This window comes from Peromyscus californicus, unplaced genomic scaffold (assembly GCF_007827085.1).
Source record: "Peromyscus californicus insignis strain IS unplaced genomic scaffold, ASM782708v3 Scaffold_19__1_contigs__length_69161282, whole genome shotgun sequence".
In the NCBI taxonomy this organism is placed as follows: Eukaryota; Metazoa; Chordata; class Mammalia; order Rodentia; family Cricetidae; genus Peromyscus; species Peromyscus californicus.
The window spans coordinates 45,307,238-45,327,991 of NW_026294491.1; the positions used below are offsets into that span (position 1 = coordinate 45,307,238).

A 20,754-nucleotide genomic window follows, 5' to 3' on the forward strand; every position below is an offset into this window, starting at 1 on the left:
GAGTGGCCATCTCTGTATGTGGGCCAAGAACTGGCACCCCCAGCGAAGTTTTTCTGATCAGATTCTATGGAGTGGGTGCAAGAGATAAAACACTAAAATGAAAATGGGAGCTGCAAGGTACCCATCTCCAGATACAACCTAAACTTAGGATCCTAAAAATGTAGCCAGTGTGGCAGGTGTTGGGGAAGTGTGCATGAGGATTAAACAGGCAGCTAGGATGTTCTTAGGGGCAGGAGGTTCAGAAGTTGGCCTTCTTGCCTTCACTTCTTCACCTTGCCCTGAGCGGCCACAGCTTTCATGGTTTATGCGGGTTCTCTTCATCTCCCAGGGACTGTTCCAGTTTGATGGGCTTCAAGCTCTTGTCCAATTCACAAACAACAGGAATGTCAATTAATTTGTTCAGCTCCACGATGGCATCTTCTAAGACCCCCTCCAGATGTTTGACGACTTCTTGAAGGCTGTTGCCATGGGTAGCAACCAGGACCCTCTTCCCCTCCTTGATGTGGATGAAAATTTCTTCATTACAAAATGACAGTCCTCTGACTATAATGTCCTACATGCTCTTACAGGAGAGTAGCTGGTCCTCAGTAAGGTCTGCATACCTGCTCCATTGGGGCCTGTGATACATCATATGATGGCCTCTGGGTCTTTACCTGTCCCTCATCATGCTTAGCAACAGTTTCTGCTTTGTTGAGACCTGTCAAACCCTCATAGTGTCGCTCACTGAGACTCCAAATCCTGACCAAAGGCAGCCACATGTAGTCAATGGCATCCAGGACTTTCCGATGGGCCTGGAAGGCTATCTTCCTCACGGAGGTGAAGCAGATGTCAAATTCATAGGCAGCATCTTGAAACATCTCGTGTCCATTTGGGGTCAAGTCTTTGTCACATCAGCTGAAAAAGTTCTCCATGTTCTAGGAGCTCTCACCATGCCAGATCAGCACCAGTCTGTAGGAGGCCCTGGCAACAGCAGAGGATGCAGCATAGATTGAGGATCGCTGAGATTCTGTTCCAAGAAGTAGAATTTTAATGTACAGAGAAAATGGAACTATGGATACAGTCAGGTTCTTGATTTATCTCAGGATGGAATACTATGTTTCTCTGATGCCCATAGGGAGCACCTTGATCATTTTTTTTTTGTAGAAATTTAAGGAGAAAAGGTGTTCTTTTAATGACTAGATATATGGTAAGGAACACACCAAGTAAAAAATAGATGAGATACTGATAGAGAACTCAACAGCACTAATTCAATAAAATGATGACAATGATTTAATAGTCTATTACAAACAGAAAAGAAGCATACTAAAGGATGGTGAAGAATAGAAATACAAAAGTGTCTGAATTACAAAATCTTGAACCCTGGTAACCCAATAAAAGAGGGAACTCACTGAAGGAGGGCTGCTAAGATGCCTTAGCTCCATCAATTCCATCCTGTGGTAGGTGGGAAAAAATGAATCTTATAATTTGCCTTCTGATCATATGTATTTTGTGTCATGCATGCCTGCATACATAGATAAAAATCACACACACATACACACATGCACACACACACACACACACAAACACATATACACACACATGATAGATAGATGATAGATAGTGATGGTGAGAGAGAGAGAGAGAGAGAGAGAGAGAGAGAGAGAGAGAGAGAGAGAGAGAGAGAGAGAGAGAGAAGTGCAAAAAGAAATTAGAAAGACGAGTTGGAAACCAGAGGGTACAGCTGCTTTTTCTAATATAAACATTCAGAAATAAATTGTGCAGATACAAGTGGAAAATAATATTTTACTTTAATGAGAAGGTAAATTTGACGTAAGAGTAAGGCAGAAACAAAGTTTCTGTAAATTGCAAGGAAGGAAAACAGGCAGAATGGCAGGGGATAAATAACAAAGAGTAGAGAGGAGGAAGAAAGAAGGAAGATGAAGTTGGATTGTCAAGATTATGGTTAGGTAACAGAAGTTGAATTTATCTTATGGGATCTTTTATTTTATTTTTATAAAATGGGAGGTTAGGCAACATTCCAATAGCTTTGGTAACTCCATAAGAAGTGTACACTACTACTACCCTGCCTTAGCAGGTATTCCTCTCCCCTCTCCCCTCTCCCCTCTCCCCTCTCCCCTCTCCCCTGTCCCCTGTCCCCTGTTCCCTCTCCCCTCTCCCCTCTCCCCTGAAAGCTGAGTCCTGCCAGCTGTAGTCTAACCCCTGCAGGAGTGCTGCAGTACCCTACCCCTCCCGATGAAAGTAATTTAGAAAAATTAAAGTGTTTCTCTTCCCACATTCTGGCTCCACAGCCTGGAGTTGTGCTCAGGGAGTCCATATCTTCAACCAGCTGTCTGTGCCTAAGGCTGGGGTTGTCTAAATCATACTTTGAGAAATTCTGAACTAAAGAAATGACTCATGAAGTGATTTTTTTTTTAATTTGGAGACCTTGAACTAGCTCTACAGCTGAGAATGACCTTGAACTTCCAATCCTCTTGACTCTTGTGAATGCTAGGATTATAAGCGTTTGCCACCATGCCTAGAAAATGCAGTGCTGGGAGTAGAACCCAGGGCCTCATTCATGTTAGACAAGTATTCTGCAAATTGAACTACATGCCCAGTTCAACAATGTTTCTCTCTCTCTCTCTCTCTCTCTTGGTTTTTCGAGACAGGGTTTCTCTGTGTAGCTTTGATGCCTATCCTGGATCTTACTCTTTAGACCAGGCTGGCCTCAAACTCACAGAGATCCGCCTGCCTCTGCCTCCCGAGTGCTGTGATTAAAGGTGGGTGCCACCTGGCTCAATAACGTTTCTTAACATGGTTAATAAATATAATAATAAACCAGGTCTGGTGGCCCAAGCCTTTAATCTCAGCATTTGGGAAGCAGAGGTGGGTAGATGTCTGTATGCTTAAGGCCAGCCTGGTCTACATAGCAAGTTCCAAGTTGGTAAGACCCTGGGAAAAAAAAAAAACCACAATATATATACAATTAATATATATAATAAAGTAATCTATTATATATAGTAGATAATAGACTGATATGTACATTTTATAAATGTAAATGTACATCAGACTTATGGCAGATTTTAAAATGTCAGTGTAGATATTGTTTGGGATGCTTAAGATATTCTACTTCCAATTCATGTTCTAGCTAATGCCTACTCTCCCCTTTCCAGGAGGCAGAACCTGGGGTTCATTTCAGGGCCTCAGCGTTGTGAACTTAGCTAAACTGCATCCAGAATGGACCCAAAAGAGAGAGCTCTTAACTGGTCCTTGGAACCACACACTCAGGCATTCTGGACAAAAGTTTATTGTTTCCGAGAGTAATTGGGGCCTCTGACACCCACCCTGAAGGTCTTCCATTTCTAAACAAGGATGAATCTGCACAGCTTTGAAACTGCACAATGCTTGCTCTGGTCCCACCCCACACTCTCCACACCCAGGAGGCTGGTGGGAATGTACAGGACCCACTGAAGGTCCAAACCCTAAGCCAAGTGAAACCAGATTGCTGGCCTTTGAACTGGAGCACGAGCCACTGGGCTGAGTCCTCCATGTAGGGCCCAGGCCTGGAGCGATTAGTGCAAAGTTCAAACTATGGCTACTCACAAGTGAATTTGGCAACCATTGGGTGGCCCCTGACCTCCCCAGCCCTTTAAGCTGTGACCCCAGACCACCCTTCCTGCCAGTGAGACACACACACACATACACATACACACACACACACACACACACACACACACACACACACACACACACACACACATCCCCTGTCCTCCAAGAGAAATGAAAAACAAAACACTGCAGTTAATGTATTAGGATTTAACAAGCAGGATCATTGAAAGAAAAGGACTCAAAATTATCCTCAGATGAGCTATATTAGTAGAGCTAGCAGCACCACCACAGGCAGCCATGATTAGGAATTAACTTCTGAAAGTGTTAGAAGAGATAAAGCATCACAGCCATAGGCATGCATAATTTCTCATTTTTAAAATTGCTTTTGTTCTTGTTTGACTGCTGTTGGCTTTCTTTTTTTTTTTTTTGGTTTTTCGAGACAGGGTTTCTCTGTGTAGCTTTGCACCTCTCCTGGAACTCACTTGGTAGCCCAGGCTGGCCTCGAACTCACAGAGATCTGCCTGGCTCTGCCTCCCGAGTGCTGGGATTAAAGGCGTGCGCCACCACCGCCCGGCTGCTGTTGGCTTTCTAATGAGAGAGAGAAAGAAAGATTTGGTGTTGTCTGAGTAGAGAGATGGAGAGGTGGGGAAGATATGGGAGTACTCAGAAAACTGTTATCAGAGTATGTTAAGCTCTGTGTTTCACTCTAGGAAATGACTTCTATGCTGTCAAGTTGTAATTTGAGTGACTTACAATCACTTATTTTTTGAATAAGTTTAGGTATACTATATTCCCTGCGTATCTTGTCTAAATTAATATAGTTTCTCCACTATTATGAACATCACCCAACCTGAGTACTAATTGTGTTGTACTCAATAAATCTGCCTGGCATGTGGTAAACACTGACTTTTCATGTCTTATTAGAGTTCTCAAGATTCTTCATGTGCATTCAAGGAGTTTAGTTAAATATACAGTGATAGGAATGGATCGTAAAAGCTCTGCATATAGTGTTCTAACAATCCTTAAATAATCATTTATTCATCCCTAGACATATGTACATATAACACAGATAATTGGACTTGGTTCTACATGCAGTAGTAAATATATACACACATGTACATGTGTGTAACAATAATAATTCAAGAAGAGATCATTAATTTTGGGTAGGTACATGGGGGAGTTAGAGAGCAGGAGGGATTTAGATGCAATATTCATATAAAATTATTGAGTATAAAATCAAAGTGTCATATAACAGGGTATATATAATTTTTTGATTGACTCTATTTAACTTAATGATACATATTCAAGTAACCTCCATTTCTTTTAAAAGTGTCTGAACATACCACAATTTACAGGAGTACTTCTCAACCTTTTTAATGCTGTGACCATTTATACAATTTCTCCTGTTCTGGTAACCTCAACCTTAAAATTATTTCATTGTTACTTCATAACTGTAATTTTGCTACTGTTTTGAATTACAATGTAAGTATCAGATATGTAACCCCAAAACAGTAGTGACCCACTGGAGAACCACTGATTTATAGTCTCATCTACACACAGACATTCAAGTTTTTTCCAAGCTTTAAAAGTTAGAAATAAAAAGACTATAGGGAATGTTATGGAATCTCATAAAACCGAATATTTCTCTTGGCCTAAAAATGGGCAATTTTAATCAGTTATCAAAATAGTATTGGGTATCTAAATGTAATATTCACAAAATATCTGTATAGAGAAGATTGATGAAATGGCATTGAAATTGTCATGCTTATTAACCTTGGAAGAGTTTGACATTTAAAGTAAATACAGAGCACTCTTGCATAGACCCTATCACACTTAAATATTTTATTATATTAATAAGATGTATGGATCACAGAGTGAACCAATAGTATTTTAACCAATTGATTTTAGTTGATTTATTACTTAATATTTTTGTTTTTGTTTTATTATATATCCTTATTTTCTTTCCAGGATTGTGCTTAGCTTCCATAGTAATATGACAATCATATATTCATAGGTTCATATCAACTGTACTTTAATTTACATGTTTAGATGACATTGACATCTTTAGGAGAATTGAAATGTGCACTTCATATAATACTCAATAATTGTGAATTGACAGACATTTTTTTTTCTCATGATTAGACCAAAGTAACATGTTTGGGGGGGTTGTGAAACTCTCAAATTATTTTCTTTAAAGAGACAAAGTAAGTTACTACTGCTTTGAAGATGGCTTTGAAGATAGCTAATAATTTTCACCATTCCCTTAATGACTTGGCTGGAGTGTTAGGATATTTGTTGACCAAAAAGTGGTAGAAGAAAGTATTGAATTAAAATAGTGGCTGCTTTAAATTGTAAATACATCATTGTACGTGCAAAATGAACTAGTTTCATGATTTACATTCTTTCCATTATGTGGTGGTTCAAAGGTGTTGGTGCTTTGCTGATGTTTTTGATGAATGTTTATAGAGAATACCTTATCCAGCTCTTTTTATAATCTTAGTCTAGTTTTGAAGTTGAGCAGTAATAGTTGCAGAAAAGGGATTAGTAAGTGGTTCTGCTTCTCTTTTCTCAGAAATTTTCTGAATCATCAGTTACTAAAGGAATACTTGGTATGTGGAATGAGTCCATCTGTGTGACGTAATGAAAATTGATTATAATCAAATTATTTAATAGGTATAAACCTATTCAGATTATCTTACCTTATAAAAGTTTCATGGTTTCTGCTTCACATTAAATAATCTATTTTATTTAATTTTCAAATATGGGGATAGTCAGTTATTTTGTAGCATTTTAATACCATTATCATTACTATTACAAGCCTTTACCAGTTATATTGATCTCTTTAAAATTAATTATAATCATATTGGTCTTATTTATTGTTTGTCTGTTTTTGAGTTTTGTTTTGCAGGTGATAGGACTGAACATAGGGTTTTGGACGTAGTAAACGCATCTGTAACTATGCTATAATCTTAGGCCCCATCCACTTCTTATGATTAATTTTATTTTGTACATCAATTATTTCTTTTCCTTGTTTTTTTTTTTATTTAGGCCAAAGTTACTGTTCTCTAGTTTCTTAAAAAAGAAGCTTAAGTTATTGTTTATAATTTTGCCTTTATTCTAACACAAATACAAATGCTATATTTATTGTTTGTTGTCTTCTTTGCTTCCCTCTAGAGACTTTCATTTTGAAGGTCTGCCATGGACACTTACTCCAAATGCTATCTCGAATGTCCTGGAAGTTCATGTCAGTTTTACTCTGTTTGCACTTTGCCCTCCAAGTCAAAAGAATCCGTCTTTTCTCATACATAAGTACTTCCTGTTAGAAGCTTTATCTTAGTGGAGTACATTCTTCCAGTGGAGTCTATATTTTGATGCTTACAATTTAATTTTAATCACATCTTTTATTTAATATTTTAGCTCAGCATATAGTGATGGGTAGATTATAATTTTCTTATAAGAAATTCACTCTCCCTTTCATTCCCAGTTAAAGAAATAATCTATTGTCATTCTTATTTCCACTCTTTTGTATGTGAATTTATTTATTTTTGTCCCACAAGTTTTTGTCTAGTCTTCTAAAAATTGAAGCAGATTATTTGCTATTCTCTTAGTTGGATGGAAACACTACGTGAATGTGTGGCTTCCTGTGTGATGTTTCCAATGTAAAAACTCACATTTGATTGCTATATAGTATTATGCAGAGAAAGCATTTCATTTAATGGCTTCTTTTTCAACTGAAAAACAGGGAGCAATGTTTGATGCCACACATGGTATGCTACACCTGCCTCTTGCTCTCTTTGAGGCCGAACTTCATAAGATACCTTTGATGTGCATAAGCCACTTTAAAGGTAGTGTTTTTATTTGTGAATAAAAGATGTTTTCTTACCAATTCCTTAAGGATGCTTTTAACTTTTTACCTACGGAGAGTACAAATCAATTCCAGCAATAATGCATCTAAAATTGACAAACCGTAACTAGACTATTCTTTCATTTTCATTTTTTGTAGCAAGAATATATTATGTATGGCATTACTTAAAAGCACTATAAGAAAATAACACACCTGCTTATTTTGCTCATCATTTTATGTGATATTTTTATCTACTCACACTAAAATTTTCATGACTAATGTGTAAATAATTCAGTTATGCAGCAGTAAAAATTATTAAGTAACATAGTAACAATGTAAATGCTTGATATCTACATGTATATTTGTTATAGACAGATAAAATTACAATTTTTATTGAGATTATGCTAGTAGCAAAACAACAAAGCCCGAGGAACCAGTTTAGAATACTCATCTCCCCCATTCAAGAACCTAGCTTTACCTCTATGACCACAAAAGATTCTGTGCATGCATTGTTACTTATGCTTCTAGAATGTTTCATCATTCCTAACATTATAATAGATCCCACCCACCTGAGAACATAGCAGACCCTTTCCTCTCCAGCCTTGTTTTCTATTTCTAAGATTCTCATTTCTTTAATACTCATCTTAGGTTGTTTTCATAATTAAAAGTGTCTTGGGGAAACAACATGGCCTAAACTTGATTAGGTAAATTACTTTCCATTGTCATTTCAAAAATAAATGTTAAGAATTGTGTTTTCTAGCCGGGCGGTGGTGGCGCACGCCTTTAATCCCAGCACTTGGGAGGCAGAGCCAGGCGGATCTCTGTGAGTTCGAGGCCAGCCTGGGCTACCAAGTGAGTTCCAGGAAAGGCGCAAAGCTACACAGAGAAACCCTGTCTCGAAAAACCAAAAAAAAAAAAAAAAAAAAAAGAATTGTGTTTTCTGTTTTCTATCATAAAATGAAAAAGAATGAGGTCATAGCAAAGAATAATAAATCTAAATCATATATACTTCATGAGTGTATTGTTGAGATTTCCAAACCTAATATTTCATTCTGATGATCTCATCACTTTCAAAACTTTGTTGCTGTGAAACTTACTCAAATTAATCTGGTACTCTCTGATGGACTCATCAACTTTGAGATATTGCTTCAGTGAAAATTGCTCTAATTCATTCAATACCCTTTGATTCTATTATTTATAGTTACTCATCGTGTGTCTACAATAAATTTAATTTAATAATTTTATATCTATAGTCTTATAAATGTATGTTTATATTTCCTACCACATAATAAGTTAAAAATATTTACAGAATCATTAAAGGAAGAGAAGAAAGAAAAATACGTGTGTAAAGCAAAGATGGAATAGGAAATAAAGGAGGAATGAAGGAAGGAAGATGGATTTAAAGGAGATAGGTGCTAGAATCATTAAATTAAATGAGGCATCTTTAAATTTTTAATATCCTTCTGGCATATGCCAAATTCTTAATTAAGTCTTATAAGATGTGTGTGACCTATTGATTGGAAGTCCCATCTATGAAAATGAGGACATCTTTTTATTTGTAGATTGACTAGTTCTAGATATGAAAAACAATATTTCTCATGCAAACGCTGCTGTTTTCAAGGAATAAAGCTAGTGTTTAGGGAAAGGTCAGTGCTAATCCTTGTAGCTACTAAAGCACTTTCTTATGTGACAGTATTAATGCACCCACAAATTTGACCTAAACAACGACAAGAAGAATTACGACATTTAAGTAACATTTAGTAGTCTACTATAATGTTAGGAAGGATAAAACATTCTAGAAGCATAAGTAACAATGCATATTTATGGAGAAAATGTAGAAAACCAGTAAAGCAGATATTTTACTGTAAGGGGAGATAATTTTATAAAGTAAGAGAACATGAGTTTGTGTTTTATTGAGAAGAAAATCTGCATCACCTCCTACACTGTGAGATTTCTATGTATGAAATTTTTCATCTTCAGAGTATTAAATTATTACAAATATTTCTTGCAATAATAATAATAGCCGACATCTTTTCTATCAATCATGACTGGCTAATATGAAAAAAATATTCCATGACAGTTTCTTTTCTCAGTGTCTACTGAATGAATTAGCTTTTGAATTATCTGCAAATGATTCTAAACTTTAATTAATTAGCTAAAATACAGAAATAATAAAATTATATTTTATGACATGAAAATTAGATAATATGCTTAATTGAGGAAGTATTTATATAAAAACTGCTATGTTTCCCTTGAAAAATTTTTCAATATAGACATAGGAAAACATATATACTCCATATATTTAATTGCTCATTTCTAATTTTGAGGGATATTGTCACAAACAAAAAAGATAGCAACAAATTTATTTCTGAGTTTGTATGTGCCTCTGACTCAAAATAAAGAAGCAGTGTTTATTCAATGTCTACATACTCAGGAAATATTATTTTGCACTTACACAAACCCTATACTCATTGATTTTAATGATAAATTATTATAGGTTTGCACTCTGATAGTAAACTATTAACATAAATAATATATAAAGCAACATAGAATTTTGAGAAAATGTGATACCGTTGCTATGTCCTCATCAGATCAATAGCTCCAAAGTCATTTAAGGCTTTGTGTATAAAGAAAACTAACCAGTTAATGGCCTAAATGGATTTTATAAAATGGAAATGCACACTTAAAACAGTATGGTAAAAAATTGCAGTTTTATTTTTGAGCTAAGTAAATATAAATGTAGAGATATATAAATCACAAAGGTAGATCAAGAAAATGTACTAGGAATAATGGTACTCATCTGTAATCCAAGTACTCAGGAAATTAGATTAAAACAGGAGAAGAGAGAGAGAGAGAGAGTGTGTGTGTGTGTGTGTGTGTGTGTGTGTGTGTGTGTGTGTGTGTGTGAAAAAGTCTGAGAAAATGTCAGATAATTTTGTGTCTACAATGCTGGTTCCAGAAGAAGAATAAGGCAATAATATTGTGAATTAAAGGCCTCCCCGGGCTACATAAGTAAAACAGAGCCATTTTCAGAAAAACAAGGGAAGAAGAAAAAGAAAGAAAGAAGAAAACATGGAAGAAAAGAAAGAATGAAGTGAAGAAGGAAGGAAAGAAGGAAGAAAGGAAGGAAGGAAAGAGGAAAGAAAAGAGGGAGAAAGGAAGGACAGAAGAATGAAAGAAGGGAGGAAGGAAGGAAGGAAGGAAGGAAGGAAGGAAGGAAGGAAGGAAGGAAGGAAGGAAGGGATAAAATAAGAGACAGAAGAAGGGTAGGAAGAAAGACAAACAAGAGGATGAAAGAGTGAAAACAAATTTAGTTTTATGGAATTCATGTTCTAGACATGTAGTACACAGTTGATGAACTCTTTGGCAATGGTTAGGAGCTGTGTCCTTGTTGGAAGAGATGTGAGGCCAGGGCTGGGCTTTGAGGATTCAAAAGCCCACATGAGGCCTAGTCATTCTCTAAGTTCTCATCCTCCACTCCAGCATCATGCCTGTCTGCTTCCTGCCAAGATGATCCCTGACTAATCTTCTGAAACTATAAGGAAGGCCTCAATTGAATATTGTCTTTTATAAGAGTTGCCTTTGTCAAGGTGACTCTTCAAAGCAACAGAACAGTAACTAAGATACACATGTATATTCAGGAAAAAGACTAAAAGATGATAAAATCTGTACAGTGAGTCACTGGTTTGCTCATATCCTACTGGCAAGTTTTCCCCAAAACCTCAGTATTTTTTTTTTGGCAAAAAGTTGTCCTGTCTTCCTGTTAGCAGCATAGCTAAATAATTCCTGTGCTCTCTAGTTCTGTTTTCAAGAATGATATAAAAATGCTATTACATTTCTTTAATTTCAAAGTTAAGTACAAAAAGACACAATTGTGCATTTAAAAACAAGAGGAATTCTATGAGCGAGGGGCATCAAGGTCATGATGGGGAAACCTACAGAGATAACCAAACCAAACTAGTGAGAACTCATGAACTGTGGACCAACAGCCGTGGAGCCTCCATGGGACTGAACTAGGCCCTCTGCATAGGTAAGACAGTTGTTTAGTTTGACCTGCTTTAGGGGCCCCCTGGCAATTGTAGCTTGAGTTTTCCTGCCTGGCCCACAGTCAGGACAAATCTCTCTCACCCGCCAGTCCCAAGCCGCTCAAACCCGATCAAGTAAACACAGAGACTTATATTGGTTACAAACTGTATGGCCGTGGCAGGCTTCTTGCTAACTGTTCTTATAGCTTAAATTAATCCATTTCCATTAATCTATACCTTGCCACATGGCTCGTGGCTTACCGGCATCTTCACATGCGGCTTGTCATCATGGCGGCTGGCAGTGTCTCTCTGACTCAGCCTTCCACTTCCCAGCTCTATTCTCCTCCTTGTCCCACCTATACTTCCTGCCTGGCCATGGGCCAATCAGTGATTTATTTATTGACCAATCAGCAACACATTTGACATACAGACCATCCCACAGCAGGCAATGGTTTCGGATCCATCTCTGGTGCATGAGCTGGCTTTTTTGAAGCCCACTACCTAGGGTGGGACACCTCGCACAGTCTTGATACAGGGGGAGGGACTCGGACCTGCCTTTGCTGAATGCACCAGGCTCTGGTGACTCCCAATGGGAGGCCATACCATGTTGGAGGAGGGAATAGAGGGTGGGTTAGCAGGGGAGGCTGGAGGGGCGAGAGGAAGGAAGAGGGGGATCTGTGGTTGGTATGTAAAATGAAAAGAAATTCCCCCCCCCCTTTTTTTTTTTTTTTTTTTTTTGTTTTTCGAGACAAGGTTTCTCTGTGTAGTTTTGGTGCCTGTCCTTGATCTCACTCTGTAGACCAGGCTGGCCTCAAACTCACAGAGATCCACCTGGCTCTGCCTCCCGAATTCTGGGATTAAAGGCACATGCCACCACCGCCCAGCTAGAAAATTTCTTAATATCCACACATTGTGCTAGGCACAGGCTACAGGGACCCAGGATTTGAGGTGCCTGGGGATGAGTCTCTCTGTGATGGGTTTCTGTCTGACCTATGCTGAAGGAAATTAATGGCATCATTTTCTACCTGAAAAGTGAACATAATAATCATTTCTACCTGCAAAAATACTAATAGAACCAAAGAATATTGAAATACTGAAAACTCATACCATCTAAATAGACAATATACAAATTTGTTCATATATAAAATTAAAGTTATATGATGTCCAATAAAATAATTTCCTTTAAAATTGTATCATTTTGTTCTAACTTATAGATTCAAATACATCTGAAAGTTTAAATGGAAGTCTAACTTGAGGAAAACTAATTTAATAATTCTTGTGGGATTCTCATTACTTTGGTAGAAACTAATTTGCTTGATTGGCTTAATTAATACTATCAACTCCTTCAACCATTCTATATAATATGGATTAAAATATCACTGTAAGTTTAGTTTTAAAGTTTAACTCTACTGTATTTTAATAATTCTCAAGCTGAGAAAATTGAAATATTTATTTCTTCTTTAGTATATATCAGTGTTTTGTAGGTATTTTGGTATTAAGTTATGCTTAATAAATTATTCCCATATTGAATAAATTAATGAATTAATTACAATTGCTTTGATTTTTCTTCATTAATAGCTTGCTCACAGACTGAAGAAAATTCACTTCAACTTTCTTATGAGACTTTTCATCATAGTATGTCATAGCTACAACATTAATAATAATTTTGTCATAATTCAGTACTATTTTATGTTTTTCTCAACACTTAGAAGTTTGTTTCTAATAGCAGTCTCCATCATAAGTAAATATGTATCTAACATTTCACTTTACATTTTACTGTGTTTGGATTAATTATTCAAATTTTGAATGGAACACTTCTGATAAAGTTAAATTGCAAAAATCTAACATATCCTGGACTTTGCAACTAATAATATGTGACATTATAATTTTACTATTTATAACAAAAATAAAGAATAATCGTGAAAGATTTGGGGGCCATTAATCTTAAATTTTGAAATATGTGTGCATATTTGTGTATCAAAGAGCATAAGCCTTCATGTATTTTTAGAATTTCACTTTGTATCCAAAAGACAACTTTATTTTTATTATGTACTTTGCATATTCTACACATAATGCAATCTTTTCTGAAAACTACTGAATATGTATTTCATTTAATTTTTAAATTCTGCATGTTCCCACATATTTTCAGAAAATTTGTGTATAGGTGTGCTGTAAAAATCTAATGCATTCTGAAGTATTTCTTCATTTTAATGGTATTTCTATCATTTACCATTTTCCCACAGCATCTACTTGTTAAAAGCAGTGAGACATTAAATTAAAATGTATCAAAAACAACAAATTGTAATATGAAAATAAAATTAACAATGACAAGTTTTTTGTTCTTTATTAAGAAATTTTCTACTCACTCTTCATGCTATCCACAGAACTCACCCCTCCTTCCTCCTCCCACTTCCCAGCCCTCTTTCCCAAGCCACCTCTCATCCACACATCCCCCAAATCGAGGTCTCCATGGGGAGTCAGCAGCGTCCAGCACACTGAGCCTAGGCAGGTCCAACCCCCTTCTCACTGCACCTAGGCTGTGTAAGGTGAATGATGGGTTTTTAACAACCAAATCATTTCAATATGTAGTTTGATTGCTTATTATATTCTTGGTTTTAATAGGTGCCTAAATAGTTTTTTTTTTCTTAGCAAGTAGTTTACCTGAAGGATAAAGGATATATTTAGCATACAATGTATATCCAACAACAGAACTTTCATAGAAGATTGAAAATGTTTACAGATGGCTGGATAATAAGTTAGTGGAAGTTGGATAACTCGGAAATAGTTAACATTAAGTACCCTCTGAATGTCTGTTTCTAAATTACTACAAAGAATAGTAAGTGTAAGTTGTTGACTTACAAATGGCTTCTAATTTTATGTGTGTGTGTGTGTGTGTGTGTGTGAGAGAGAGAGAGAGAGAGAGAGAGAGAGAGAGAGAGAGAGAGAGAGAGAGAGAGAGATAGAGAGAGATAGGTAGACAGACAGACATATGACTTCTCCTGCCTCTTCTTTCACCTCTATCTCTAGGGACTGGAAAGCTCACCCAGAAGTTGCTTTGCTCAAAATAAATCTGGTCATTTCCTTTTTCAGTTCGGCTTGATCTGGCTTACTGCATCAGCGGACTAAGATATTAGACTACAGAATACCCACTGAAGAGATTGTGGCCATCCTGTCTTGTTAATGAGAATGGACGTGACATTCCTTGAAAGTATGCAGGGAGTTCAAGGAATGCAGCATTCATGAGTCAAGACTCATGGTTGATGGGTCATTTTGGTTATGCAATAAATTTCTTGGTTCACCAAGCTAAGATGTCGGTAAGATAATTTATTTGTTTTGTCATGAGCACCTAACTTGTATCAAGTAGAAATTATTCAAGTCATTTTCAGGCCAATTAAAACCACAGTCCAGTCTCTCTGTTTGAGTTGAAATATTCCAGTAAATCAAGCAAAAACTTTAATCCAGGTTTTCACTTTAACATAAGGCTGCCGTTAATAAAGTCAATTTATCAGAAATTTTCTTTAAATTGTGCTACAGAAAAAAATTCCCCAATTCTAGAATATCCCCCTCGCCCCAATTTCTATGTGTTCTTTATTTGTTTGCTTCTTTTTTATTTCTGTATAAAACTATAAAATCCTAGAACTTGATATAAAATGACTTTGTTGTTTTGTTTGTTTGTTTGGTTGGTTTTTTTTTTTTACAACAGAAGAGCCAGAAGTCTCCAACAAATGCATCCCAAAGTATTAAAGCAGGAGTCACAGACTAAAACTTAAAGTGATGGCTGTGATCAATGCTTGCAGCAATGACCAGTGTAACAGAGAAATCAAAAACCTCCAACAATTTCCAATCATCCCCTATATGTCTCTACCTTGGTCATTTAAATAATTCATTAGCTAATAACTGCTCAAGATGACTGATTTGAATTTTATTCACTATCTTTGCAGAAAGAATATCAGTCTAAATCATCTCCTGACCAAGGACTCATTCTGTAAACCAATTTGGCCTTGAATTTGAACTTAAGACGTTCCTCTTGCCTCTGCTTCCAGAGTGTTAGGATTATAACAACACACGGTGCTGTGAAGGTATATTTGATTGACGCTTGACACATGCTCAGTTGATGGGCAATAAAATCTGTTCCCTTTGTAAAAGACCAAGCCATTGGCTATGACATGTCCTCTATTCAATCAACAAAGGAAGCTCTGCTTCCCTCACTGTGAACATTAGCCCATCAATATAGTTTTATTATTGAATTTGATATATCCTTTTAATTAACTGATTGATTGTGATACTGACAGCTGATAAAGATGCATATCCTTATATGTGTTCTATGTTCCATCGGGCAGTATTTTAAACAAGTTACAACTAGTCATTTTATTCGGTAGGTAAACTGATTCAACCTTTAGAGATGCATTTCTCAACGTCAAATTTTCAAATTCAAATATTAGACTTACCTTGAAATCAAGGATCAGAAGACCTATGCTTAAAACTTTATCCAGCCCCATACTTTTAAGTTTCTAGAGCACACTCATGCAATTCATTTATACACCACTTATTGCAAGATTTGAACTAATGCACCAGTATTGAAGCAAATAATTGCCAATTTCAAGAAGCTCAAAATTATATATATATATATCTTTATATCTTTCTGTCCTTAGCTTATAGAGAAAAAGCAGCCTAGTAAGTAATGCGTTTACACTTCTGAAGAGTGGCAGATAGGAGCATGTAAGAGAGCATATAAGCAATGATAGCAAAGTCTAGTTGCAAACTTCATAATCAAACAAAGAGAAACCCAGATGACTGCTTATGTACAATTTTGGGTTCTTCTTCTAACATTAATCATACACATTGGAAATATTTCCTTGAGTGATTTTATGTTTCTAGAAAACATTGAAAAAATATTTAGCAGCTATAGATTTGGGAAGACTGGAAACACCAGAGACAAGAAATCAAGTCAGTGGCAATAAAAGCAGAAGCATCACATTGGAGGGAGCTGTCTTAGCAACAGCATGGTAAACTCACATCACTGCTCTTCTTGATTTGTGCTCCAGTACTGTTACTGTGCTAAGAATAGTACATGCAATTGCCTCTGCACTTCCTGAGGCAGCTTAACTATAAATAGTGGCACATTTGGGGTCATCTTCATTTAATATTCAAATTTCGCTTCATGAATTTGCACTAAATTAAATAGAATCCACACATTATGTTGAGATACTGTTTAGTAACTTGCTTTACAATGGGGTGACTCATCTCAAGTCTATGCAAAGCAACGTCACACTGAAGCAGCATTTCTGAGCACAGATATATTGCTCCTGTGGTATCAACCTTCCAATGGTACAGCATATGAAATTGGCCAGGGCAATGCAATCTGACGCACAATGAAAATTTTTTTAGCAAAAAGAGCCTGAGTATTATGAAATGTCACATATTAGTTCTTGGCTAATAATGAATGGCTAATACTTCTCAATGTTGAAACTATGGGGCTGTGGTAAGGAGGAGTAGGAAGTCTATGAGGAAATGATACCAACCTGCAGGCATTCCACAGTGCATGCCATGTTTTGCCTTGTTTTAGTCACACTCAATTTATTCCTGACTGCTTCAATTCCTGGGATTTCTGGAAGGGAGCTCTTTTTACAGTAAAACTAGATTCACAACAGAGTAAATAAGAGACTCCTGAACTGCTAGAGTCTCCATAGCTATTGCATACTTTATGAAAACTGCAATTAGTTTGTAAAAGTTTTAAAAATTCCCTTTATTTCCCTTCCTCTGATTCTTCATGCCTCCTGCCTTATCTCTAATTGTTTGCTCTTTTGCTTTAATGACTATGATTATACATATGAATAAATATTTAAGTATAGCTTGAGTCCATTTAGTGTTGCTTCTGTATGTATATGGACTGTTTTTATTATATTGGATAACCAGTTAGGGGATTATCTATGAAAAAGGCTAATCCTCCCTTTTGCAGAAGTCTTTAACTGTCTGCAATTCACTATCCAGGGGTGGAAACTTACGAGGCTTCCCCCTTCTATACTAGCATGTCTATTGATATCTTAACAAATGAGGATATTGCTGCTAAGTCAATGCAATAAAACACGTAAATAATCTGAAAGACAAAAGTTACATGATCATCTTCAGTAGACCAATAGACACAGAAAAGCTTTTGATGAAATTCAATCAAATTCCATGTTAAAAGTCCCAGAGACAGAAGACTTGAGGAAACATTCCTGAACATAGTAAAAGTTATATATGACAAGCACCGGTCCAACACTATCCTAATTGGAGAAAATCTCTGTGCAAACCCATTAAAATAAGGAGTATGACAGAGCTGGTCCCTATCCCCACTCCTTTCAACTAATGTTTAAAGCACTAGCTGGAGCAAAAAGGCAGTAAGAGACATTTAAATGGACACAAATAGGAAAAGAAGAAGTCAAACTATCCTCATTTTCAGATGATATGATTTTATATGTAAATGATCCCCAAAATTCTACCAGAAAACTTGCAGAAACAATAAGCAATTTCAACAAAGGTGCAGGATACAAAATCAACTTACAAAACAGAAGGGTTTCTATACACTACCAACAAATACTGTTGAAGAGATCATGGCTTACAATCCAATTTACAATAGGCTCAAAAATAGTACAATAGCTCAGAATAAATCCTACTAAGGAGGTGAAGAATCTCCACAATGAAAACTTAAATATTTGTGGAAAGAGATTAAGGAAGACATTAGAAAATGAGAAGAATCCTATATTGATTCATCAGTAAAATTAAAATTGTGAAAATGACCATCCTTCCAAATGCAGATGCAATGTGAACCCAACCGAATTATCCACAACATTCTTTGCAGAAATAGAAAAGACCAAACAAATAATCATATGGAATAAGACCCTGGACAGACAGGGAAAACTGAGTGAAATGCCCAATATTGGAGGGATTACTATTTTAGTATTTAAGACATATTCTAGAGATACAGTAATAAAATCAGTACAAAGTCTGGACTGGTTCCAGCACAACCCTAGAGTAGTGGTTCTTAACCTGTGTGTTGAAACCCCTTTGGCAAACTTTTATTTCAAAAAATACTTACATTACAATTCAAAACACCAGCAAAATTGTAGTTATGAAGTAGCAATGAAAATAATTTTACAATTGAGGGTCACCACAACATGGAGAACTGTATTCAATGGTCACAGTATTAAGAAGTTTGAGAACCACTGCCCTGGATGAGTATATGCTAAGACATTTTAGGGATAATATAGTTACTAATATAAAAAATACATGTCAAAAATTACCCAAAACAAAAGAATTGGTTTTCTGTTTGTTATTATTTTAGCTGGGTGGTGGTGGCACAAGCCTTTAATCCCAGCACTTGGGAGGCAGAGGCAGGCGGATCTCTGTGAGTTCAAGGCCAGCCTGGTCTACAGAGTGAGATCCAGGAAAGGCACAAATCTACACAGAGAAACTCCGTCTTAAAAAACCAAAAAAAAAAAAAGAAAGAAAGAAAAGAAAAGAAATAATAGATCTGATGATGTGTCTTCATTAGGGATAGACCAATATCAAACAGTGGGGAGGTCTTTTAGTTCAAATGCAAAAATGACAAAAATCTAGTCTCCATATATGAAACCTCTTAGGCAGGATGACAGGATGAGTTATTTCTTTTTCAGGAAAGATCAATCTTTTAGTGATAGTAAATGTTGATGTTACCACCAGAAACCATCATAGAAAAATATAGAATGGTGTTTGAAAAAAAAATGTCTGGGTTTTCCATGTTGTCATCAAGTTGACACAGAAGGGACAAATTACAGTTGTTTCTGGACAAGACCTGCTATATTAGGAGATGGAAAATAGTCTATAATATACAGTAACTTATATAGAATTAGCTAAGATGATGAAAAGGAGAATAACATACGAAGATTGATTTGTGGTGATGGTGTGATAATGCATTCAGGACGGGATGCATAGAATGCACTGATACTTTTAAATTCTAGAAGCACTGAGAAACATTATTTAAAAGCTCACTAGAGATATTGATACTAAAGTTAGATGATTTAAATTATGAGACTGCAGATATCAATGTAAGCACAATGATAAGAAACATTTCTTGTAAAAGACCAAAGTTGAAGACAAAAAAGCAAGAACTGAGATATTTTAGTATGTAGAGGCTAAGTAAAAAATAAACATGAATGGTAACTAAGACTCATGAGTGACACTGGAGAATGAAGTCTAATAAAGAACAAGTTAATGAAATATCTCCAGAAGTCTTTCTATCAAGACCAAATGGATGGGGAAGATGAGGTAGTAGATAACTGAGCATTAGCAGTTACAGATCCCACTAGCCAATCACTATTGAACACACTGAGAACACTTTCTATACATTTGTTAAGTATACTCCAGGTAGATATGCTTTAGCATGTCTATAAATCCTTACTTCAATTCTACAGTGAACTGAATATTTGTGGTCTATATAAAAATAGAAAGTATGAACACAATAATTTCAAAATCTTGCTAAAATCATGAAAATAACAACTAAGTAGGAAAGCCGTTAACAGAAAATGGAATTAACACTTATAGAGAATATAAACTACATAAAACTCTTTAGGAATATGTACCATACTGTATACAAAATAATACTGTCAGATTTTTTAAGTACTCCTAAACTATGGCAATTTCAATGAAAAGTGCTCAAAATCAAAGTCTGAAGGTTTGCTTTGAAAAATGTCAACTTAATCTTTAAACTGATGTGGGCAAAAACTAATGACTAAGCTGACAAAAAAAACCAGTTTAAAACCTGGATACATGTGAATTGATTTGCATTACTATATATAAAAATGTGTACCATCAAGGTTGTTTCCAGGTCCTGGCTATTACAAACAAAGCTTCTATGAACACAATTGAGGAACTGTCTTTGTGATATGATTGAGTATCCTTTGGGTATATGCCCAAGAGTGGTATAGCTGGGTCTTGTGGTAAATCGTTTCCCAGTTTCTGAGAAACTGCCCTATTGGTTTACTTGTAATAGCCAGAACTCAGAAACAACCTAGATGTCCCTCAACTGAGGAATGGAAAAAGAAAATGGGCTACATATACACATTGGAGTATTGCTCAACTGTCAAAAAAAATGACATCATGAAGTTCACAGGTAAGTGGATGGAACTAGAAAAAAAAATCATCCTGAGTGAGGTAACCTAGACCCAAAAAAGAAAAGCATGGCATGTACTCACCCATAAGTGGAAATTATCTGTGAAATAAAAGATAACTGTGCTACCATCCACAGACCCAGAGAGACTAGGTAACAAGGAGCATTCA

At 36.1% G+C, this 20,754-nt stretch overlaps 1 pseudogene; it reads right to left on the bottom strand.

Moving 5' to 3' along the window:
* Positions 1-260: 260 nt before the first annotated feature.
* Positions 261-6,832, bottom strand: LOC128113926 (phosphoglycerate mutase 1-like; annotated as a pseudogene).
* Between the last annotated feature and the right edge of the window lie 13,922 nt (positions 6,833-20,754).